Source organism: Meriones unguiculatus, chromosome 8, assembly GCF_030254825.1.
Source record: "Meriones unguiculatus strain TT.TT164.6M chromosome 8, Bangor_MerUng_6.1, whole genome shotgun sequence".
NCBI lineage: Eukaryota > Metazoa > Chordata > Mammalia > Rodentia > Muridae > Meriones > Meriones unguiculatus.
In genome coordinates, this window is record NC_083356.1 from 61,172,126 (window position 1) to 61,197,849 (window position 25,724).

At 46.4% G+C, this 25,724-nt stretch overlaps 1 pseudogene; it reads left to right on the plus strand.

The window, feature by feature from the left end:
• Positions 1-2,598: 2,598 nt before the first annotated feature.
• On the plus strand, positions 2,599-2,699 carry LOC132656147 (small nucleolar RNA SNORA17; annotated as a pseudogene).
• Positions 2,700-25,724: the final 23,025 nt, after the last annotated feature.

Here is a 25,724-nt window from a genome sequence, read left to right on the forward strand (position 1 = left end):
TCATTCCTCCCATCGCGCCACTGTGTCTTCAGGTGTGTCATGCTTCCTGTAGGTGCCCTACTGGACAGACTACAGGCCCAGCTGGGCCAACTCCTAGGGAAGAGACAAGACTCCTAATCTTTGAAGTAGACCAGAATGTCTTCCTCCTAGGGTCAGGGTAGAACTCAGGTTCTAATTTTTTAACCAGGAAAAAGTAGTTTTCTCTTAATAGTCTCAACAAAACCCTGATACTTCCACTTTTCATATGGTGTTTGAAATCTTAAGGCAGGGCAAAGCTGATTGGGAGGGAAGGTTATCCTTTAAGCCTCCAAGCCTGCTAATGCTTGTCCAGCTGTCTAACAAAGGGACCTAAGTAAGACTAAAATCCAGGAAGGAAATCATTAAGTCCTGTAGTTCTACGTCTGTCATTAGGGGCACATGGTAGTATGATCTGAACTCCAAAGGGGTTGCTCAGCCCTTGGTCTTGCTACTTGGCTCTCTTTCTTCTCAGCCTAACATGGATACTGTTTCTGGTTCTGAGATGGCCTCCAGCCACCTTTCCACTGTCCTGGTGCAGACAATGCGGCTTCTTACGCAGCGGCTCTAATCTCTTTAAATGCCACGACATTCTGCAAACGTGCTCCTTGCTTCTTTCATGGTTAAAACGAACGTTGTTTGGATCCTTCTGCTCTGAGAACTCCCCAGTCTCATTATAAACCAAGAAGAAAGAAGAAAAGAGCCAGAAATACCCAAAGTGCTGAACCACCCAGAAACCTCCATGCCAGGTAAACTGATCCAATATGGTTCAGCCTTATGAAAAGTCTCTGAAAAAGAGAAAGAAAAGGGAAATGTTTACAAGTTCTTTGGAAGAATAGAACATGTAATTTACATTCCCTTAATGTAATTTGCATTAAGTCTTTGTTTCCATTGGAAACCTCACGGGCGCAGTCTTTTCTGACTGCGTTTCTCCGGGCATTCTGAGATCCAACTGGAATTGTTCACAAAGCCCAATTTACAATACCTTTGTCATCTTCTAGCTCACTTTTCCCAACTTTTCCAAATTCCTCTTAAGAACCACAGGTCAGTTTTAGCCACAGAAACAAACAAACCAACAAACTCATTTTTGGTACCAAGTTTCTATGTTAGTCAGATCTTGCATTCTGTAACAGAATACCTAAGAAACAACGTTGGGGGGGGAGGAGTATGTTAGCTCGTATTCCCAGCCCATCATCCTTGGCTGTGCTGATTCCAAGGGCTGAGGCAGAACAGAATGATGTAGGGCACGTGACAGAGGTTGCTGGCCTCATGATAAACAGAAAGGAGAGAAAATGTTCCCTTCTTTAGGAGGAAGAAAGTTCTGCTTCCTGAATATCGCTTCTACCTGACTAAATTCTGAAGAGACTCTGCTCTCCTCCAATTTAGGCCTTTCCAGAAGACTAACAAACACAACTCCCTCCTCACACTAGCACTGTATTTGTATGCATTTGTGAAGGGATGGATGGGGAGAAATACCATTTATCATTCACACATTTATATTTATTCAAAATAGTCATATACAGGCATATAGAAGGGTTCTTTTTCTCCTCTCTTGAATATGCTGTGAGATTTTCAAGTCTCAGTATTTTATATTCTCAAGCTACACTCTTGTGACACCCAGACACACGTGGCATACAGTAGGATGTCTGTAATGCGAATTTGTAAAAGAATCTTCATCCGTGCATAATTCAGGTGTGGCCAAGATATAAGGGAAGTTTAGTTGTCTAGTTTCTACCAGTGAATTTGACTATATTTTGCATAAATGCAAATTGTAAATGAGTAGTTGGCTTTGTAGAATGGAAATGAGTCCCCTTGAACTAGCTGGAGCTGGCGAAAGATGGATATGGCTCAGAAGGTGAGGACCACAAAGCAAAAGGGCACGCTCAGTTACAAGTCTGCATCAGATACAGGGTAGTGGAGTGTTGCAGACCATATTGAAATGTTAGGGTACACACCGTGGGTCTTTGAAGAGTTTGCTCACAGGGACAGATGCTATTTACATATTCTGATTCTTCTACTGACTTCCACAGCATGAGGCCCTGTGTTTTAAATTCTTTGCATCTCTAACTTATGTGTGTATCTTGGCTCACCATGTGAGAGGTTCGGTCTGTGGTTGCTTGGTTCTATATTCTTGGGCAGAACCTCATGGTGACAGAAATAATGAATATGTTTAAGGTGGCATTCTTTACTTCATGGTACCCATGCGGGGTAGGCACCCTGGCAGCCAGGAGGCAGCAGAGCAACTACAGGAAGGGACCAAAGCAAGATACTGCTCCAAAGAAGCAACGCCACTGATGTGCTTCCTGCAGCTGGTCTGACTCACCTGCATTACCAGGGCCCTGTACTCTGTTCCTGTTTTTAAGTCCTCAGTAGATGAAAGCGTCCATTACATCAAAATGGCCTCACAGACACAAGCAGAGGAGCGCTTCTTTGACCTCCTGGATACATTCATCTAAGTTGGCAGTCAGAATGAACCCCCACACTGTGCGTCTGGTCTGGTGTGTCCCATGCACGCTGATAGCAGCCGTACAAAAGCAAACAGCCTCGTAGCCTCTGCTCACAGGAGACTTAAAGTAGGGAAGAGCACTCCCTAGAGGTGCTGCCGAGGTGGCTGCTGTGTCACAGGTGCGTCAAAGCTCAGTGTTCTAAACTGTGAACATCTGAATGATTAGTAGCCTAACACTCCCTGAGAGAAAGCAAGCCTGAACCGACCATCACCCCAGCACCATGCAGGACTGTTTGGGCTCCCAGAGTGGGAAGTGACCTGGAGACTAGAAAATCCCCGCCTGGGACTGTGGGCCCCAGGTGGGAGTGAGCCCAAGACAAATGACCCTTGCATGAGGCTGTTCTGGCATGCAGCCTTGGGGAATAGAACATGCCCAAGATGTCCCCAGACTGGTGCCATAACGTATGAGTGGGGCATAGCAGTCCTGAGACAACCGCAGACTCTCAGAGACACTAAGTGGAGCAAGTCCATTTAGTGGAGAAATCCAAGAGAAAGAGAAACAGAGAAATGTGGGCACAATGAAGAAAGGCAGAACTGAAGACTCGAGGAGAGTGAGGAGCCACCTGACGTAAGTAGGCTGTGATGCCACCTAGGACCATGGTGGGGTCGTGGCCTATGCTGCCCCCAGAGGACCATGTCTGGGTCGATGGCCGTGCAGCAGCAGAGGTCTGTTAGCACCGAAGGGCAGGTTGACATCTGCCACCCAGGGACATGTTCATGTCTGAGGACTGTGCAGAACTGGCCCCACCCCTACCTGGGCATTGCGGGAGACTGCGGGAGAGATGACCCCACCCCTAGCCAGCTACAGTGCTCAGGAGAGCCGTCCCGCACATCGCGGGAGATTCAGGTGAGCCAGCCCTCAGGATGGGAGCATGGGAGAGCTGGCCTTGCCACTTGTCTCCCGTGTGACGGCATGAATGAAAAAGAGATGCCCCCAACCCAGCCCCTCCACTCCCTTGTCACCTAAGTCAGGCAGGAGAACTGGCCCTGAGGCCCTCAGAGCGGGGAGAGCTGGTCCTGTCTCTCACCTACTGCCGAGATCGGGAGGGTGGGCCCTGCACCTTGCCTATACAGCAGGGCCGGTCCTGGTGTGGGGGCTGAAGGGGCCGCACTCCCTCCCAGGGCATGAGAACAGGAAAGCCAGCCCTCTCTCCTCCCTCATCCCTTGCCACCCACAGCAGACAAGAGAGCTGGCCCCAGGAACACGAGAGTGGGAGAATGGGCCTGAACCTCATCTGGGCAGCAGGGTAGGAATGGCCCTCGTTGTGAGGGTTTCTGGTGAGCTAGTCCTGAGGTCATGAGAGCAGGGTAGCCGGCTGGCTGACCGGGTCAGAGATCTCTCAGGTCCAGATCCAGGGCTTTGACTTGGCCCACCCCAACATCTACCGCATGAATGAACTGCTGGAGCGCATGACGGAGCCAGTCCAAAACTACAGAACCTCCATGACAGAGGAGTTCCAGTGAGGTCCAGGTATTGATAGAGTAGCTGAAGCCAGAGGCTTTAAACCTGACCAATGAGCCCTTGCAGTCAAGAAGTGTGGACAAAAGTGTATACTGCGGGCCACAGTGGGACATACCACAGCTTCCACAACGAGATTTTTTTTTTCTCTGCGGGGGGAAGATTGCAAGGGTGGAGAGCGGGTAAGAGGGGAGGAAGAGATGAGTGGGATTGGGGTGCATGATGTGAAATTGACAAAGAACCAGTAAAAAATATATTTTATTTGGGGAAGAACACTCACTGTGAGCACCCAAACCACAGAGAAGCCTCTTGCTGGGCCGTTAACCACAGCACCTAGCCATTCCTTCTGCGCTCAATGTCTCCAGAGAACGTCCTCAGCATCCTTTTACCTGCAGTTTGCTCTGCTGACCACCAGATGGCACCATTGAAACCTTACACCAAGCAATTAACACCTTATTTAGACTACAAAGAAAATGACAGCGTGACTGAACATCTGTCCTTCAAAAATTAAACATCCTTTTACTGTACAAAATTGATATAAACTAAAGTAACAAGACATACTTTTTAACCTGTGATAAATATAGAAATAACAGCGAGATTGTAATAGTGAGAACGCAGCTACTGTAGCCCGAGTTCTTTGAGTGAATTTTTACTCTCCTGAGTATGTTTTAATATTTTGGAGTCTTCTGTGCCTTTCAGAACCGGGCGGGTCTCTCGGCTTCATGCTTAAATTGGATACATAATCCAAGACACTGGACACACACTGCTTTCCTGTCCCTGCTGCTGCCTCCTGGGTTGCTTCCTGTTGTTATCCTCTACCTGCCAATTATTCCTACTCAACCCCTAGTGCCTGCGCGTGCGTGCGTGCGTGCGTGCGTGCGTGTGTGTGTGTGTGTGTGTGCGCGCGTTAGTGGAAACCTAAAATGTGGAAATATCAACTCTGAAATCACGGAGTTACACCTTCTAGGAAGCATTTGGCAGCACCCAGTTGTCACAGCTGAGAGAATAGGCAGGTGCTACTGACACAAGAAACAGCAGAGGCCCAGAATGGAGTTACAGCACGGCTGTAGGGGACAGGGCAGACCACCCACACAAACACACAACAGAGAAGGAATTCCCACTTAGATGTGGGTCTAGGAGGGGTGCACAGTGATAGGAGTTTTATGGAAGCAGACCTGGGTCTGTAAAGAAAATACAACTTTCTCTCCTTTATGATAGAGGCTGGACAGTGAACACCGTCAGTCAGAAGACGTGCTCGGAGACATTATATTATATTAAATATTACATATATTAAATAAGATTCGCCTTGTTTCCTTTCAAACGTGACCTCACAACTCACGTCTGTGTGTGGATCAGAACCTCAGGTTTTCATATTCGACACCAGCTGTGTCCAAAGAGAATTCTAAGAGCAGCAGTGGGAAGAGCAAGCACAGGCTTTCTTTCCAGTTTCTCTGTGACATCGTGAAGCCTTACCGGACTCTGAGTTCTTGGAAAGTGTCTATAGTTAAGTAAACCCCTTCCTAACCCTTTTGTGTCCAAAGAAAGGGCAGGCTTCAAAGGACCGCCTGCCCTCCTGCATACTCCTCATAACTAATAAAGATGTGCTCTACAGTAAGCCTCAGGGTGCCCCTCTCTTTGGCTTGAGGTGTCTTCATTAACGAATATGTTGCCTATTGTGGTGGAGTGAGCAAAATCAGCTCCTCGCTGGTCTTTCACTTGCCCCTCCAAACATCTACTTCTCTTTCCGCCTCATTATGCTCTATGCCACTGAACTGCTGGCTCTGGGAAGTCCATCACTCTTGTACCTCCCCAGGCTTTGCAACCCTGGTGAGAAGAAAGAGGGCAGATCTCCCATCTCCCAGGCCACCCTCATGATGCTCGGGCAACTCCTTATTGCCGAACGGTTTGCAAGGAGAACGATTCGAAGTCCAGGCATCTGGACTTTTTCTCTCACCACTGCCCTGCTAGGTTAAGAGCTCCCACCTTGTCTGATTCTGAAGGGGCTAGTATGCTTACGGTTAGGAAGAAGTCCCACAGGAGAGCCTGTGAGGGACACCCATGACTGGAGGAACAGCCGACCTCCACCAAGGGGAAGGATATAGCTGGCAGGATATATGGCAGATCAGGGGTTCTGCCTCAGTGATTCCAGGTCACCTGCTATCTTACGATCGCCCTCAAAATAGTCCTCCATCTGCACAGGGGCCCCCTGCCTAGCTCAATGTCCTAGCTCAACTGCCACCAAAGCCAAAAAATTATCCCAAATTCTGTTTCTGAAGGTGCTTCCCAAGTGTTAGGAAACCTTACCTGTCCTAGGACTTTCTCTGCAAATTCTGGAAAGCATAATTTGGGGGTCCAAAGACCTAAAAAGTAACCTCTGTTGTCCTGCTATTATGGGGGTGGGTCTTTATAGTTTACTGAAGTTTCTACACCTGCATGAAAGCCCTGTTCATGTAGCCCTGGTGATGTAGATTGACTTAGACAAACTAACGCCTGGCCTGAAAAACACTGGCAGATGGGAGATTTGAGATACACACAGAAAAAGATAAGAAAAGCTTGATTCAAACTGACCATGAGAATGGCCAGCAGCAACCGTCGAAGGAAGAGGCAAGTGCGGAGGTGAGCAGAGTCCAGCAAAGAAAAAGAGCGGTGGCTCTCGCTGGGGCTAGTTGGGGTGGGGTGATAGGAAGACGGGCAATTGGGTGTTAACATTCACTACAGTTCCTTTATTTCACGTTCACCAAAACACCGTACATATGTAAGTTACTGAATACATAATTTCCACAGTAAATTTAGTCAAAATAGTCTAGGAACAGGAGTACTTAAATTTTTATTCCAAATTCTAAGATTTTTAAGTCTACTGAGTTTAGGATAGACAAAGAAAAAAATAAAGAGTGTGCAGCCCTTGACACACGGAGTGTGCAGTTACAGGAAGCAGGCCCACGGGAACACGGTCTATTTCCTGCTGCGACCAGACGGAGCTCTCTAAAGCTACCACCACAGTCCATATCCCCAGGGAGTTTATAAGTACAGTGCGGGTTGGGGCATGGCGGGGTAGCTAGTCTCTGGGGAGAGATCTCTGCAGGGAGCAGGAGGACACATTCAGACTCCTGAGCAAAGCTTTGCGTTTCTCTTAAGCCCAGCCCTGAGGGTGACGTCTGCTTTGTCAATTGTTACGTGAGTCCAAGGCCCCGGGCGATCTTGACCTGACCATGCCCCTGTCAAACACAAACAGACTCGGGGCTTTACGCATTCAGAGATTCCTCTGCTCCCGACAGAGAGTTTATTTGTGCTTACAGTTCAGTTCCAGAGGGATCACAGTCCATCATGGCAGGTCACAAAGCAGCAAGAGACAGGCTTGACAGTGGGAACAGGAAGCTGAGAGCCTACAGCCTCAAGCACAAAGCACAGACTGAAGCAGGAAGGGCTTTTTACTCCCAGAGCCATCTATCTCCCAAGACGGACTCCCTCCAGCAAGGTGAGGCTTCACCTCATAAACCACTGCAAACAGCGCCACCTACTGTTCAAATAGCTGAGATTCTGGGAGCGCGGTCTCTCAAACTACAGAAGGCAGTCAAGTACTTTATGGCACAGAAGGTTATCTATATTTGAGATAGAGCCCGCGACTCTAACTTAAGAATCATTGCTCATCATATAGAGCAACACAGTTCCACATCACTGGCAACGGTTTCTGAACTGTTACCTACAACTGTGTGCATCTGAGTTAGAGCAGCTTTGTGGCTTCAACCCTTCCTCATTCTGGCTAGTGAAGACATTTTCAAAGCCTACGTTCTGCCTCCCGGCTCTGATATCCAGCTGCGCTTACAGGCTCCATATCTCATAGCTTGCTACTAATGTCACTCGGTAATGCAAAGTTTAACAGCCTTTTTGGAGTGCTTATTTTCGCGTGTCTCATTCTCAACTGTTTTTGAACAAGGAGTGTGCCTAGCATTTGTGAGACTCCTCAACAATGTCTACTCCCGAGATTTTGTATGCGGTAGAGAATTTAGTTAAACAGAGCCAAACCAAGACTGCACAGGGTGCACACGTTGCCTTTTAAAGTACTTGGTAAAATAAGTGTCTGAAATTCACCAGGAGTGACCTAAATCACGAGCCACACGGCCAGCACTGAAGACCATGTCTTCGGGAGATGTCTCATGTAAACAGTTGGCCCTCTTCTACTTTGCTTTCTGTTGCTATGATAAACATCATGACATGAGGCAATTAGGTGAGGAAAGGGTTTATTTGGCTTACACTTCTGGATCACGGCCCATCATTAAGGGAAGTCAGTGCCAAGCGGGACTAAGGTAGAAACAACAGTGTAATTCCGCTTATTGGCTTGTTCTCCAGCATGCTCCTAGACAGGATTTTTAAAGATAAAGCCCCTTTTCTCGTTGTTATTTTTGGGATTATAATTACTTCATTTCTCCCTTCCTTCCTTCCTTCCTTCCAAAACTCGCTCTCTTTCAGATTCATGGCCTCTTTTTCCATTAATTGTTGTTATATACATATATGCCTATGTAAACACATCCTGAATATTACCTGCTTAGTCTGTATACTGCTACTTGTATGTAAGCCAGCTTTTTCATGCAGCCCAGAATCACATGCTCAAAGAATAGTTATGCCCACAGTTGGCTGGTCCCTCCCACATCAATCAACTATCAAGAGAATTCTCCAAGGACAGTTGTTTTCCCCTCCCAAGTGACTCTACATTAGTGTCAAGCTGACAAAAAAAAAAAAAAAACGAGCACAGATGTATGTAGGCTTAGGAAGAAAAAACTCAGACATGCAATGTATCATGGCAAAAGGGGGAAAAAAAACAGTGGAAACATGCACCAAAGACGGTCATGCTCCACCACTTTCTCTTATGGTTTGGATCTGTGTCTCCCAAAGGCCACACACTAAATGTTCAGACCTTTGCTGGTGGCACTTCTGGGAGCTGACAGGAACTTAATGAGGTGGGGCCCTAACTGAAGAGGGAGGGTCATTGAAAGGGACACAGAAACACAATCTCTCTTTTTACCTCCTGGTTACCATGAGATGAACGAATCCTTTCTCTGCATGGCTGCCACCACAATGTCACCTCACACCGGCCAAACATTCATGGGCTAAAGCCATAACCAAGGTCTCTTACCCTTGATAAGATCTCCAGGATTTTGTCTCCGTGACAAACATAAAACTCCTTTTCTTCAGATGTTTCTCTTTTGTTTCAATGAGTTCATTTTACTTACAAAGAAGGAAATGAGCCTCGAAAAAAATGCCAAAGTCCAGATAGGTAGAGGGGACAAATAATGGGAACAAATATTTGGTTGAAAATCTATTTAACATGCCTCAGTGGGAGAGAGCAAGGCCCGATGTAGCCTTATTAAGATAAGAATGTGTTTCTTCTTTATTATCTTGTTAGCCATAGACTTGAAATTTGATGGGGCAATTTTCAGGGCTTAAACACTTGATTGCTACTAATAGCGGAAGTAACGGCAAAACAGCGTTTGGGCTTAATTTATAGGCATTTAACACAACTTTAAGTATGGATTTCCCCAAATGCCTAGTTATTCCGTTGAAGCCAGTCTATGCTGCCACGGAGCCTGCTGCAGTGACTGTGAGAGAGCAAGTGGCCTCACAGACCCCTCCAAAAGCACGCCGAGCAGCAACTGCTAACAACGGGCTTTGCTGAGTTTTTTTACCCTAGAAATCCTGTTTTAGTAAAGATTCTGGAGTAGTTGCAAGCTAATCATCTTAAAACTTACTTTGGCTTTTAAAGAGGAAGAACCCTTTTCCCACTATCCCCCTCGCAAGGAAGACTTGGCTGATGTTTTTCCAGTTGAGCCAGCACACTTCACTAGGATTCCACCAGGGGCCGCTGTTCTCCAAGCCGTGAGATCTCCAGGGGCGAGTCGCCTTCCAACTCCAAATAGGACATCAGCAAAAATACTTCTTTTGAATTTATGTTTTGCAACCTTGAAAACACTATGCTGAGTGAAAGAAGCCACACAAAGGCCGCATGCTACACGGGTCTCTTTACATAAAATCCGCGCCGAGATCATAAGTGCGTTAGATGAGAAACCACTGATGGACTGTGATTCCTGCGTCTTCAGAATGCAGCGGCCTCTGACACGTCTCCCCCTGCACCCACACGCTGACAGCCCCCCAAGCACCCCTTCTTCCACTGCAGCCAAGAGCCTATTACCAGCACAGCGTTCCTTGGTGGCGTCCTCATTATCTTGTTAGCCATAGACTTGATTTCTGACGGACCGGTTTTCAGGACTGTCAGAGGGAGAGAGGAACACTGGGGTGGGCAGTGCCCGGGGCCTGAAGGACAAGGCCACCTCTCACTGTTCTCAGCCACACAAGCCTCAGGCACATCCCACATGCTTTTCAGAAGATGTCAGGGAATCCGAACCTCAGTTTCTTACATAAGAGGCCGCGTCCAGACCACCCTCTGTAGCTACCCCCTTTCCCAGTCCTGTCCCACTCCAAGATTCCGAGGTTAATAAACAGAGAGCACAGCCCGCTGCCTCGGGGTCTGCTCTGCAAAAGGGGTCGGAGGCTTCTCAGGGAGGTAGCTGACAGAAACGGAATCAAGTGGAAGGGGATCACTGAGGAAGTCAGTTCCCAGTATCTCTCACCCTCGACACTCACGCGGGAGTCACGAATCCACCCTCTCTGTGTCAGAACCTGCACACCCACACACCCACACAGACACACACACACCACACACACACGCGCGCGCACACACACACACACACAGACACCACGCACACCCACACACCCACACACACCACACGCACACCAACCCACCCATGCACGCACACACACACACACCCCACACACCCACCCACCCATGCACGCACACACACACCCCACACACACCCCACACCCACCCACCCATGCACGCACACACACACCCCACACACACACCCCCCACACACACCCACCCATGCACGCACACACACACACCCCACACACACCCACCCACCCATGCACGCACACACACACACCCCACACACACCCCCCCCACACACACACCCATGCACGCACACACACACACCCCACACACACCCACACACCCATGCACGCACACACACACACCCCACACACACACACCCACCCATGCACGCACACACCCACGCTCGCACATCCACCTCTGCTGTGGTCTCAGTGAGAGGAGGGTGAATGGCTGAAACCACGCCCACCTGCCCGCATGGTCCTGAGAAACCTGTTGCAGAGGCTCTAGAGTGAAGGCGGTTGCACTGACTTTCACAGCTTCCCGTGGTGACACGTTGAAACATTAGTATATTTCAAAGCAGATATGGAACGGAGCTTCCACTTCCTCCATCCTGAGTGGGGACCTTCCTTCTCCCCAGCCTGGGCTAACTTTTTTAGTGTGGGCTTACACAACACAAGCTTTGACAGCAAATGGGTCTGATTTTGAGCCCAGTGTCCGCATTATTGGCTGTAAAGCCTCGGGCGAATTCTTTACAATCTTCTTTCCGTTCCCTAGTTTATTAAAAAAGGGGGGCACAGACTTGCTTCACATGGGCTTTCAGCGGACCGGGAGGTACACACCCACCCACCCTCTCAAGAAACGATTCCTTTGAGCAGACCGCACTAACCCACCACTGGTCCTAGCTTTCTCTGAGGCCCATCGCCAGAGCTGCGTTCTGCACAGGCCTTGTCCGATGCGTCTGCCCTCATTCCCGCCATCGCTTTAAACGTCTGCGATGCTGACTGGTGTTACAGAAGTAATCGTTACCTTCCGGCCTGCCTCCTTTGTCCTTAACCAACTACACGGGCAGCATTCTACCTGAGCATGGGTCCCGTATCCCCGGGATGGGGGAGCGTGCAAGCCGCCCGAGGGCTGGGAACACCACCGAGGTTCCCTCTCCTCTGTCAGACGCCCCCTCGCCGGCCTGCCTGCGACTCCAGGGTTTCCAGCCCCAGCTAGGAGGCAGAAGGGCGGGACTAAACTACCTCGCTGAGCAACCAGTTCAGTCAATGCCTCCTTTTGACAATAGTTTTAGCCCGCCTCTGAGAAAAAGGTATCAGACGGGTCTGATGCTCTTTGGGTGGATGACACCTAAATGAACATCTGTACAAAGTCCCAATTTATTTCTAATATCAGAGATCAGACCTCTACTCTTGCCTGATGCGTCTAAAACAAAAAGGGGGAACTGTAGAGAGCTGCGGAATGCTGTGCCTTAAAGATGGAGCTGGTTTCCGCCTTCCACCTTCCTGATGGTGAGTGCTCTCTGTCACGAACAATTCCACATTTGGCTAAGGCTGAGGATCTGGCTTGCTTCCATGTATGTGGACCTATCTGCATTGCCCACGTGGCATGCTGGGGTTGGCTACCCAGAGGCTATTTAAGCTGTGGGCTGGCTTTCCCCACGGTCAGAAGATTGTTCAAGGTTCCTAAATAAACTGCATTGAAAAAAAAAAAAAAGAAAAAGAAAAGAAAAGAAAATTGTGTGCGTGTGTACGATATCTAGTGACCACAGCTACCCTCCTCCACTCTCCCCTCCCCCTGACTCTCCCAGGATCCACTGCATCACACTTCCCCCGCCGTCATGTCCTCTTTTAAGTGTATTTATTTGCTTACTTATTTACTTACTAACTCCCTGTGTCTGTTAGTGCTGCGGGTAAGAGCATGGCTGCCGGGTCACGCACTGGGCACGGGCAATCGAGAGCAAGCTCTTCCTCACCCCACAGCCATCAGCTGCCAATAGCTCCCCAGGGCAAGAAGACCCCTCCTCCCACGCTGGAATTTTCAACTGGCCTGATCTTTTGCAGGTTGCCTGCCAAGGGCTCATGTATGAAGTAGTCTAGAGGACAGCATTTCACAGCCTTCCTTTCTGTGCTAGTCAGGGCTTCTACAACTTGGGGAGGAGAAGGCTTATTTCAGCTTGCATTTCCACATCACTGTTCCTGATGGAAAGAAGTCTGGACAGGAACTCAAGCAGGGCAGAAACATGGGGGCAGGAGCTGATGCAGAGGCATGGAAGGGTACGGCTTACTGGCTTGTTCATCATGGTCTACTCAGCCTGCTTTCTTATAGCACCCAGGACCACCAGCTCAGGGATGGCGCCACCCACTATGGGCTGGGCCCTCCCCCATTGATCACTAATTAAAAACACGCCCAGGATTTTATGGAGGTGTTTTCTCAGTTGAGGTCCCTCCTTTCCAACGACTGTAGCTTGTGTCAAATTGACATAAAACACACTCTCAAACTCTCTATCCTCCGACTCTTACCGTTTTCTCTGCCCTTTCTTCCAAGATGTTTCTTGGGTATTGGAAGGGTGAAGTTGACAGAGATGTTCCGTCTGTGGCTGAGCTCTCACAGTCATTTTTTTCAGCACTTTGAACTGCACCGAGTCTCTGCACTAACCACTACACAACAATAAGAAGCCTCTCCAACCAGGATTTGGAGCAACATAAATCTATGGATATAAACATAAATATTTAGAAGGCAATTAATAATAAGACCATTTAGAAAACCAACATCAACAGAATCTCCCCCAGTTCCTAAGTGCTTCCCTAACCATGTGTTTGGTCATGTTTATAGTGCCAGGCATGAATTATCCCTGCAGAGCAGGCCTCAAATTCAATCAAGGGGACAGTTGGTCACCCCAGAAACATCGTCTTCATTATGGTACCAGTGGGCATAACTTGCCTGACAGGTCAGCATTGTAGCACACAGGCTCCAGCACAGGAAAAGGCCGTTGATGTCTTTTCTGCCCTAGTAACCTGCCAAGCGCCGTCAGCCTGAGAAGGTTGGCCAACAGGGAAGGCTCCTGCGGATTCAAGTCTGGCTCCTCTGTCCTGCAGGCAAACATGGTGCTTTCAGCAAGAGGCTCTTACCGTGTGGTGATCGTGGGAAACCAAGAATGACCATAGCGTGTCTTGGTTTGGGTTCCTCTGGGGCCTCCCGGTCGATAACCTAGAGAGAGGCAAACCAAGCCTGACACTGGGGGGCTTCACTTAATAACCCATGTCCTTGGTTATCAAACAACTAAAGATGAAAACTAAAGAGTCCATCTCAACCCAGCCAGAACGGCCATAATTGGGAATACAAATAACAACAAATGCAGCTGAGCGTTTGGGGAAAAGGGAACCTTTATACACAATCGGTAGGAGTGTAAACTAGTGCAGCCACTTTGGAAACCTTTCTGGAGGTTTCTCAAAAACTGGAAATAAAGGGCTGGAGAGCTGGTTCATTGAGTAAGAGCACTTTTTGCAAAAAAAATGGAGGCATCTGTGACGCTCCTGAATGTTCACTCCTCCCAAGCCTTTTGCACAACCCAAGGACGTTCTTTCTAATGTTCTCACAAAATCTCATCACCTACAAATCCCAGAATCCCTGCTTCATGGAGCAGCTGCTGTAGACAGAAACCCTGATAGCCTAGGTGTGTGATAACAGGGAAAGCCCCGTTCCTCTCCTTCCATAAATATTTATAACATGACTAACAGCACTGCCCACCAACAGCCTGAAGCAATTTACATTTCCAAAGACTTTCTCTCCAACAGGTAAATCAGGAGTGAATTATAGAACCTTCCCAAATATCCTTCTACCTGAACTGGCTCTCCTCTCACCAGACACATTCTGTTGGAAGTGAGAACTGGTTGCGGGATTTGTTTTACTGGGGATAAATTTTAAAAAACAGCTCTGTTTATCAAAACTGGACAGAAATGTACCTGATCAGAACTCTTGATTACTATATAATAATTATGCAAACAGCTTTCGCCCTGTATTCTTTTCCAGGGAAAGGAGAGGAAGGAAAGACAGATGTGTAATTCAGGTGTCATTCTTAAAGACAGATGTTCATTGCTTGCTTGCTTGCTTGCTTGTTTTGTGGCTTTGACGGGATCTCTCACTGAACCTGGAGCTGGCTGCACAGGAGTTCTGCCTCCCCTTCCCACTGGTGGTGACGCAGCACAGTGCTCGGCTTTGTATACGTGTGTGCTGGAGATCACACTTGAGTCTTACATAGCAAGCACTTTGCCAGGTGGGCCTCCCTTCTAGGACTAGTTTCACTGTAAGGGCCAGTTAGTGTGTCTTCTCTGACATCCAGGCCACTAGCAGATAAAACAGAGCATAGGTTCTGTGGGAACTCTGTCCAGTTGGATGGCTGAACAGCACCTACTGTTGGGTGAAGTTCAATACAGAAAGCAGAACCTCATTTTATACTCATACTTGAAAGGATCAAAGTCATCATTCAGTTAAATATTCTGAGTTCCAGTACTGGCTGAGCTGTGCCTGGCTGGGGATGCTGGCCTGTGATGCTGGCCACTCAGAGAGCTGAAGCAGGAGGGCAGCAAGGCCAGGGCATGCCTCAGTGACACAGTGAGTCCAAAGACCATCTAAGCAACTGAGACCACCACAAAAAAATAAAAAGGAAAAAGAGAGATGCGGATATAACTCCATGTTAGAGAGCTCTCCTAGCATATTCAAAAGCCCCAGGTTTAATCCCTAATAATTTCACCCTCTGCCCCTCCCCCAAAATATTGGCCAGCTGCATTGGCAATTACAAAGCATTTTCTTTAGTAGTATAATTTTTAAATTCTTCATAAAGTATATTTCTATCATATTCTTTCCATCCTCCAACTCCTCAAGGTCCTTCCCCGTCAATGAACCCAACTTCGTATTAGTTCTCTCTCTTAAAAACAGTAGCACCAATATCAACAAAACATTAAATATTGCACCAATCAGCCAAAGCTTATTTAATCTGTTTTATGAAGAAGGCAAGGATTGGAGCTATGCTGGCATCGGGCAGACAGTCACTGAGGGAGCTGGGATTTGAACCTAGGTCTGACAATCACATGTCCACAGTTCCTTTGTCCTATTGTCCCTGGTGGCAGAACACCAGAGCTCTAGACTTGTCCTACTTTCAGAATCTCTGGCCCCCTCCTGTCACCGTAAATATATTCAGGCTTGATTCAGCATTAATCTTTGTTTCAGAAAAAAAGTGGTTAGTCTTGATTACACGTCAAATCACGCTGACCACAAGGACTGCTCGGGTGATGTTCCCTAACAAAGAGGATAAACAGCAGCCAGCTGCCAGGCACAGGCCGCCATCCCTCCTCAATGTGCAGAGGAAAAGAGGAGACAGGAGGATTCCATGGGCTGTCTGCTCTGCTGGCTGACCCAGGCTGTTTGTATTCCCTGGAAGCCTTTAAAATGTTCTGCCTGTGAACCTGGGTCACACACCCAACAGGAAGCAGCCTTTCCTTCAGTCCACCTCTCATTTCCTCCCCCAGCTTCATTCCAGCTGTTTTCTTCTACAGCTGGATTTCTCCAGACAACTGCCAGTAATTCCTCATCTTGGGGGCCCCCTGCGCACTGTAGCATGGTTAATGCTACCTGACACCTCTGCTCAGCAGATTCCAGAGGTACTCTTACAGCTGTTGATAACCAGAAGTGTCTCCAGACATCATCAATGTCCTCCTGGGGGCAAAAATGCCTCAGTTAGGAACACTGGTCTACATTCACCTGACCAGACAGTATGAAAATACGAATATAACATCTTATCTTAGGGAAGAAAATCACTCCTCCCATTTGCCTGGAAAAAGGGTTTACCACCTACACAATGCCAGCATTGAACATACTTCTTGATTTTCCCCCATTCCTGCCAGGACCATGTACCCAGCCCTGTGTTTAACAGTGAGAGAAGGGGCTGGAGAGATGGCTCTGATAGAAAATTGTTTGGCATACAGGCATGAGGACGTGGTTTCAATTCCCTGCACACATTAAAAAATCCAGGTGTGGTGGCACAACTTGTAATCCCAGTGCTGACCAGCCAGCCTAGACTAATTGATGACCCCTATGACCAGGTGAGAGGCTCTGTCTCAAAACAGAACAAAACAAAAAGAAGAGATCCATCCAGATGCCTCAGCAGGTAAAGGAATTTGCTGCCAAGCCTGACGACCTGAGTTCAATCCCCAGAGCCCATGTGGAGGAAGGAAAGAACTCTCAAAACTTGCCCTCTGGCCTCAGGCAGATGAGCACATTTGCATAAATATACTGTAAATACAGCCCTGAAGATTGACACCAAAGTCTAGCCTCTGGCCTGCACACACACACACACACACACACACACACACACACACACACCAGAGAGAGAGAGAGAGAGAGAGAGAGAGAGAGAGAGAGAGAGAGAGAGAACACAAAAGTGAGGGGCTAAAATAAAAGAATATGAGTGAAACTTAAATAACTCACTCCAAAGTCAGTGGGAGGTAGATCCAGTGATAATTTGAGTTCTCTATTCCAAATCTCTGTATTGTGTGGCTCCATTCAGTTGGTTTGGTTTATTCTCAACAACTAACTAAGCAAGGATCTGATGAACTCCCCATTACTCCTCTTAAAATGGAGAGCTATCCTCAGAGTCACAACATTGCTAAGGTCAGCACATTATCCAGATGTGTGTGTGTGTGTGTGTGTGTGTGATCCAGCCCAGAGAAACTGATATACCTCATGAAACGTCACTTGTGTGATGGTAAGAGAAACAACTGGGATACAGAAACAACCCAAAGACTTGAGAAAGCAAAATTCCTCACTGCCACGCATGCCAATGGCATCATCCACTAGAGAGCGATGCAGAACATGTGTGTCTCATTAATGCCTCACCAAGGGGAAGATGTTCTGTAGAGCAGACAGTCTTCTAGAGAATACCAAGAGAAGGATTCCAAAATAGAGAATGAGAACCAGAATGGAGCACCAGAAGGGGCTGGCAGACAGTAGATACTTAAATCTTGCTTCTTACGGTATTGAGTTAACATCTCTAGGTGAACGTATTTAGTAACTTTCTTTAGTAACACATATTAAAAAGGTCAGTAACAGCCCTGACTCTGGGATCAGACAGGCCTAAAATAAAATCTCGTCTCTGGCACTTTCCATGTGTGTGAACTTGGAGCAGGCCTTCTGTCTTGGTTTTCTCCCCTGTGAGAACAGCACTCTCAGCTGCACGGGTGGCTGTGCTGGTTGAACAAGGCAGTATAATCTGGGCAGTCAGCAGTGATCATCTGCTTTTAACAATTGAGTTTAGCTGATATCCCATTTCTTTTATGTGATTCAGGGTCACTGGTAGCTCTTTAGTCCAGGCTGCTCTTGTTCACACTCTCCACTGTAGCCACTCAATTTCCCTCTCCTCTCTCCAAGTTCCTGCTCCAACTCAAGCTGTCCCTGTCGGTGAAGCTAGCCTTTTCCAATTGCCTCACCAGGTAGAGCAAGACCTTGTGAGGTAGTTTCTGCTCCATACAAATCTAGAGCCCTTCAGCAGTCCTGATCAGTGTCTGCATGTGTAGACGTCACACCTTTTTATTATTGTGAGGTGCTCTGGTTTGTCTCTGTCCTCTACGGAGTCCCTTCCCAGGCTCTCCTAAATCTCTACTCACGTCTTTCCCATAAATTTCACCAGCAGATGTGAGAGCTGTGAAACTTGCCCCTAGCTGAATCGGCATCAGCACTGAAGCCGCTCACTTAGGCGCGTACTTACTGCCTGCTGTGCGAGGGACTGTTCTCAATAAGTGAAAACTTCCTAAGTGAGACTTAGATTCTGGCCAGAAATCCTCTTCTTCATTTTCTCCTTCCAATCCAATCAGTCTCCCATCCCACTTATTTTTTTATATTTTTGCCAAAAATATATTCTAAATTCTGGCCCTCTTCCTTATAGCCATCACCCCCATTCTCATGACCCCCTTTTTTATTTAAGATAGCATTCCAATATATAGCCTAGGCTGATTTTAAAAGGATAGTGTCCTGCCTCACTACAGGAATTCTGGGATTACAGACTTCTCTCATCTTGAAGAGAACAGTTCTTCCTGAAGACCTTTTACCCTCCAATTTGTTCTCCATGGATGCCAATCTTCCATATGAACCAAAAAAAAATAAATGTTTATTTTCATTCCCTTGCTTTCAAAATCCCTGCTGGCACACCAGCTCTGAGTGGTAACATTTAAATTCACTAATTAGGCACACACAGTTCTCCACAATCTGGTCAGTGTCTGACTCCTCACATGGGTCTCTCCTCCCTATGCCGTCCTCCACGTGCCACATCCCAGCACCACCAAGCCCCTCCCACTTCTCAACATGGGAGAGTATTCACTTCTCTTCACCTTCACATATGCTGAGCTCTCAATTATAACTGCCCTTGTCTGACTCCTCCTCTCCCTTCTTATCCATCTCCTGACCTCCTATTAGTCCTCGTGATTCAGTAAAATGTCACCACTCTGAAGCTGTCCTTAGCTTACAGAGGGATTGTTATTTACTACATCTTCTGATTCTAAAAAAGCACTTTAATGACAACATATGGTGTTAGGATCATTTCAACAGATATCCATTTTCAAATGCATTGCTTTCACAAAACATTTAGCTCTTCAAAGACAGGGACTATGCTCTGTTCCCTCTAGAGTGTCCTAGAATCTAGTCCAAGGTCAGTGTATATGTGAATCTAATGAGAAGGAGGACACTGGTGATTGTTTGTGGGGTTTTTCCCTTGCACTTTTAAATAGAAACTACCATTGCAAATTTGCATGGAGTGATTTATAGCAGATATTAGGTGGCTTGCATAATTGGTCAAAGTATCGAAGGAACAAGCTTTCAACTAAGCTTCCCGAATGACTGCAGGCCCCCAGAACTGCATGATCTTTGCCACAGTACAGTCAGTATAGTACAGTACAATACAGCAGGAGACGCTGCTGCAGAAAGGCCCTTTCTCAGGCAGCTGTCGGCAGCACTCACATTGTGTCTGCCATAGCTGTGTCTGCAAATGGTCGCTTTGCTCACTGCCAAGAGCTCTCTCCCCTTAACGCTGGTCCACAGTCATCTCACTTGAGTACATCCAATTGATGGAACCTAAGCTGTGAGAGAGTTTAATGTTTCTTTTTAGCTTTGTAGCCTCTTCAGTCAGAAGGTTAGACACACAGAGCTTGGAATGGATGCTAAATAGACTAATCTAGAGTGTCCATGAATGTCTCCCAAGCAGCAGGCATTTTGACAACTGAGGAGGATAAGTAGTCTTACTGTCCCCACTTCATTAATGGAAAGACAGAAGCTTACAGAGAGTCAGAAGACCTTCTCTTAGATTATATAAATGGTTTGAATAAACTCTAAAATCAAGTCTGATTCTGAGATTTTGTTCTTTTGACCCATTTGCTATGTTTGAGTGCTTTAGTTGAGTGTATCTCACACAGGACTAAAGGGAAAAATCAGAAACTTAAAATCTATCCACCTTGTTACCATCTCTGTTACTTTTGCTCTAAACTGTGGAAGACGTGTTTGTGAAAGAAATCTTTGTCTCTTTAATATGCCCAAACATATCAATTACAGGTTGAATAAATGTAAGGTTTTATAGATTGCAGTCTAAAGTACAATTTTTTTTCACTGATAACACTTGGTTCCCAATGTAGAGGAAGAGGCAATGATTCCTGATAATAGCCTCATCTCCTAGCACTTTGGTAATGTTCTAAATAACAGAACACCCTTATCTGACTCAAGTCAATGCACAATTAACCCAGATCAGCTTTGGCATCAGAGGTGGACCAAGACGCCTGCTTTGACACTGAATGTCCCTGCTCTGGTGTTCTCAGTCAGTTAATGATCCTGCCTAGGAGTAGAAGAGTCAGTGGACAGCTGGCTCTAAATAGCAGCATCAAGAGAAAATTCTCAGAAAGACACGGGAAAAGGTGATCTCGAATCCAGGTGGATGCTAACTAAGAAAGAGGATGCAAAAATAATCACCTTAATGATTCTGGATCAGCCTGAGCTGCATGAGACCATGGCTCCTAACATAAGCCACTGAAGAAGAAGCAAACGGCCAGAAGTTCTTTCCAGGCTCCCAGAGTCAGGAAATCCTAAAGAGCATAATAATTTCTTAAGGAAACATAAGAGAATGGACAAGGTTCATCCTTCTAGCAAAAATTGAAATTGAGTTTCTTTCCAACTCTGGAAGGTCTGGGCCAGGGCAGGTGTCATAGAATTTAACAACGCTTGTTACATGTGAGTGCTATGACAAAGATTCACATGACCATTTGTGTATAAAGCTTCACACCCAATGTCTGATGCTGAGTCCATGCCTGGCACATTCTAGAGTCATTTTAGGGCATTTCCCCCTATAGTTCCGTAGTGATCAGTTTGTTACTTTTCTCCTTTCTCCCTTTTTGCTTGGTCTGGAAACCTGACTCATGAGATGGTGCCACAAGCCTTCAGAAGGAGCCTTCTTCCCTCAGTTAGGCCTCTCTCAGCAGAGGTATGACTCCTAGCTAAATACAGTCAGGTTGACAATGAAGACTGGCCATTGCAAGACCAAAGAACTGGTCTATTGCTTCCAAATAAAAAAAGGCATCCAAGACCTCATTGTCCACTCCTGCTGTTTTCTTTTTTAAACAGGACTGCACACAGGCATTTCCCCCAAAGATTGGAATAAACACTGTATTTTCCCCCTGGAATTCACACTTCAGGTTTCCTCCAAGAAATGACCTTCCATTTTTTAGCCCTACACAAACACTTCCAAGTACTTAGTTCATACAATACAAAATACACTGTTCACAGTTTGTAGAGGCTCCTTTGGTTCCCATGCTTTTTGGTCACAGCTCCATGCAGCCATTTAACAGCTTTTTGAACATCTATGTCTCTTACAGCCCAAGTTCAACGAATGCCAAGAATTCTGATAAGTGTGTTTACTGCTACGTGCCTGGTGTTTAGTATAGTACCTAATGTTTTAATAGAATTTGTTGAAATGATTGAATGAATTATTGATGATTATTAATATTTAATGTTGACTTATCTTTCAGTTAAGAAGTGGTTAGTCCTAAACCAGCTGTATACCCAAATCACTGGGATTTATTTAACTAACCTAGAGCACAATGCTAAACCTCCAAGCCCACACTGCTTACTCCCATTCAGATTTCCCACATTATACTTGCTTTTTAGTAATATCTTAGGTCTGGTTCATTTCTCCTGACATTTCCTGGTCCTCTCCTCTTGGATCTCTCTTCCCGCCTGTTTCTTTCTCCTCCCCACCAGGGCCAGCATGTCCTGCCCTATTCTCTCCATTGCTCAGCATTGGCTGGTTGTTTTTATTGACAATACAGAGAACAGATGGTAGCATGTTTAGAATTTTCTCTTGATGCTGCTGTTTAGAGCCAGCTGTCCACTGACTCTTCTACTCCTAGGCAGGATCATTAACTGACTGAGAACACCAGAGCAGGGACATTCAGTGTCAAAGCAGGCGTCTTGGTCCACCTCTGATGCCAAAGCTGATCTGGGTTAATTGTACACAAACCTAAGACAGGTGATGCTTGTAAGCATTACAATGCAACATCCTGATTGAAGCCAAATAGTGGGGTAGAGAAATCAGCATTTGAATAAACAAAGGTAAATTGTATACATTTCACAAGAACAATGAATGAATGAATAAATGAATGAAAGAAAATTGGCTTTACAGAATGAGCCAAAGAAACATTATTCTTATAGATCATGTGTTTTCTTGGTGAGATAGCAAGATTACCCTTTTTTTTCTCTGTGTCTCATAATGTCCACCCCAAGGTTCTATTCTGGACAATCTGCTCTGCCCACACCCACTCCAGAGGCATTACCTTCCACTCCTGTAGCTTTATCTTTCACTTTGGTGAAAATTATTTTTTTTTTCTGATTAAGAAATAAATTTTCACAAAGAAATCTGGGCCCAGGGGTCTTTTCTGAGACTGATATTCCAACCAAGGACAATGTATGGAGATAACATAGAACCCCTGCCCAGATGTAGCCCTTAGCAACTCTGTCTCTAAGAGGGTTTCCTAGTAAGGGGAACACGGACTATCTCTGACATGAAACAGTGGCTGGCTCTCTGATCACCTCCTCCTGAGGGGTGTGAGGGTAGCCTTACCAGGCCACAGAGGAAGATGATGCAGACATTCCAGATAGGCTAGGATCAAAGAAGGAGAGGAGATGCTCCCCTATCAGTGGACTGGGGGAGGAACATGGGAGGAGATGAGGAAGGGAGGGTAGGATTGGGAGGGAACAAGGAGGGGCTACAGCTGGGAAACAAAGTGAATAAACTGTAATTAATATAAAAAATTAAAATTAAAAAAAGAATTAAGTTTTCTTCCTGGGGTGGGTATAAATTCAATCTTAATTTTTATGACATGGGTGAGCCTAAATCAGAGAAGCACATCTTAGAGTTAAGTGACAATGCAGACTTGGGGTGGTTTCCTAGGCTCCGTGGACACAGAATGAAGAGAGGAAAAAAACTCTGAAGACTTAGAAAAGTTAGGATTGCTTTCCTTCCTCTCAAAATGGACTCAATTCCTGCTGACAAAACAAGAGCTGTGTGGTTTGGCTAGGTTGGCGAGGAAGATCACCCTGAGAGCAATAGCCACAAGGCCTAGCCAGGGAAGAAAATTCCACTTTCATTAGCAGATCCCAGCAATTACAATAGCAACCTGGTTGGGCACTCCATGCATACTCACTTGGTTAAAAAAGCATCCCGAAACTATTCCAACTTACAAATACAGAAACTGAGGCACAGAGGACCTCAAGTAACATCTCCAATGTTAACCAAATGTGAACTAGCAAGGTGGGGGAGGGAGCAGGGCAGAGACAGCCAAAGTGAATCTTCTAACCACAAAACCAAAGAAAACGAATATGTATGGCCTCGTATTTACTTGAGAGACTAATGTCCCCAGGCCTGGGTCTATCCTAGACACATTCCACAAAGACAGCCATCAGGACAAACAATTTAATCATACAAGTATTTTACTGCAACGTTTATCTCACATTATCTAAACACTGTATTACTATTTTATCTGACATGCCAGTTTCTCCTTCTGTACTCCTCAGGCCTATTAATAGTGTCCCTGCTACTTCAGTCACACTGTCTGGAAATGCTGATATCTGTGCTCACCCCTGCTCACCTTTGCAGCCCAGATTAGTTGTCCTGTTCTCTGTAGCCCCCAACTTTGACTTCTGCACTGTACTTACAGTATGTCTCCTCTTTAATTACCACAGCTTCAAGCCTGATTTCTAACCTTTCCTGACACAAGTTACCAGCCCTCCTAATGTCTGCCTTGAGTCACCATCCCTCAAAGCCATCCAGAGCACACAGCCTTACTGGATGTGATTCTGATCAAACGGCCGCCCTGCTGGATAATCAGCTATCTCCTGTGTGTGCCCTGTTGCTTAGCCTCCCTCACCTTCTACTCACCTCAGGACACTGTCCTGGCCTTTTTTCCTTTGGTCCTTCCACAAGCTCTCAGCCCAGGTCAGATGGTATTGTAGGCATATTAAACCTCAGGCAGTTATTCACTCAGTCCTGTCAAGTTATCATCTGTCTCTTGAAACCCTTCTCAGTATCTGAAGCCCACTCTATTTCTGCCTTGGATGCTAACAGCCCTCCCCACCCTAAGTCTCACCCATCCACACCTCATCCTAAGGTCAGAGACTTCCAAAAGGTAAGCCAGCCCTGTGAAAATTCTTCACGAAAACTTCTAGTGGTCTTCCTCAAGTTCTCTTTTTCATGATGAAAGAATCATTGATGAGAGGGATAAGTGACAGGGAGAGTATGTCCCTACAGACATATTCCTGATCCCTGCTCTCCTGTAATCAAGCAGATTACTTCTGCTTTTTACCATCGCAATGTGGGATAACGTGGGGTGAACCCCCTTTCATTTAGGTGATCTTGTCCATTTTCCACACTTCACTGCTTCCTTACCCGCCTCACACTCTTCCTGAATTAGTAGCTCTGCCTAGGCTTCTCTCTGTGCTTCTGTCTGAATGACTAGGTTTGATCATGGCAGGTGGACCCAAGCTCCTCCCCTGACTTCACCCTGCCCCTTCTCCTCTCTGAACCCTCTTGTGACATACACCCCATATGGCTTTGCACTTTAATTTTGTGATAAATGTATATCCCATATTTAATTGAAAATTTTGTTTCCCCGTTTGATTACCCACTGCTGGCACTGCCACCGCCACTGCCACTGCCGACAGCACTGTCACTTCTCTATTGCTTCTGCTTCTTGGGCAGGAGATTAAGTCATACTTCAACTTATTTTAAAAGTAACTAATTTAGAATCCATTCTCGTTTATCTCAATAGTGTGGCTCCCAAATACGGAGATTCCCCTACATACTTAGCCCCACCCTGGACTAAAAGGCAGTCAGGAACTCCAGTGGGTGGAGAAAAGCCCATCTGCCGAATGCTTCTCCTCAACATCAAACAGCTACACAGACAATCCTGAGAGACCCCTCCTGATCTTGCTTAAGTCATGAAACTCAGCAGCTACAGCAGAAGATTCTTAGAGTCAGGAGAGAGTCAAGTCTCCTGAGCCTCTCCCTGTACTCATCAGGGCTCCTAGCACTCAGGATCACCATGAGCCTCCACAACCGGGAGACAGTCTATTGTCAACAGCACTTGTGATTTCTAATAATGCTGTTATGCCGGGCCACCACCCTGGCCTCCTTAATGGGAGCTTTAAGAACTCCGGCTCACAGCCGGGTTAGTCAGCCCCACTGCTGTAGAGCCCACCCCCTTCCTATAAACACTCTTCAGGTTGCGATCTAAATTTTGCCAAAATGGACATCTAACCTTGATTCTTTACAAAATACAGTACATCCAAAGGAAGTCAGAGCCCCCACTAGATGCTATCAGTAACTGATCAAGGACAGACTTTTTCATTTTAAAACTCATTATACATGCAGTCCTTCAGTGACTTCTCAGTCAATTGATCGCAAATGAATCAATGACAATAAATCAGTTTCCCTT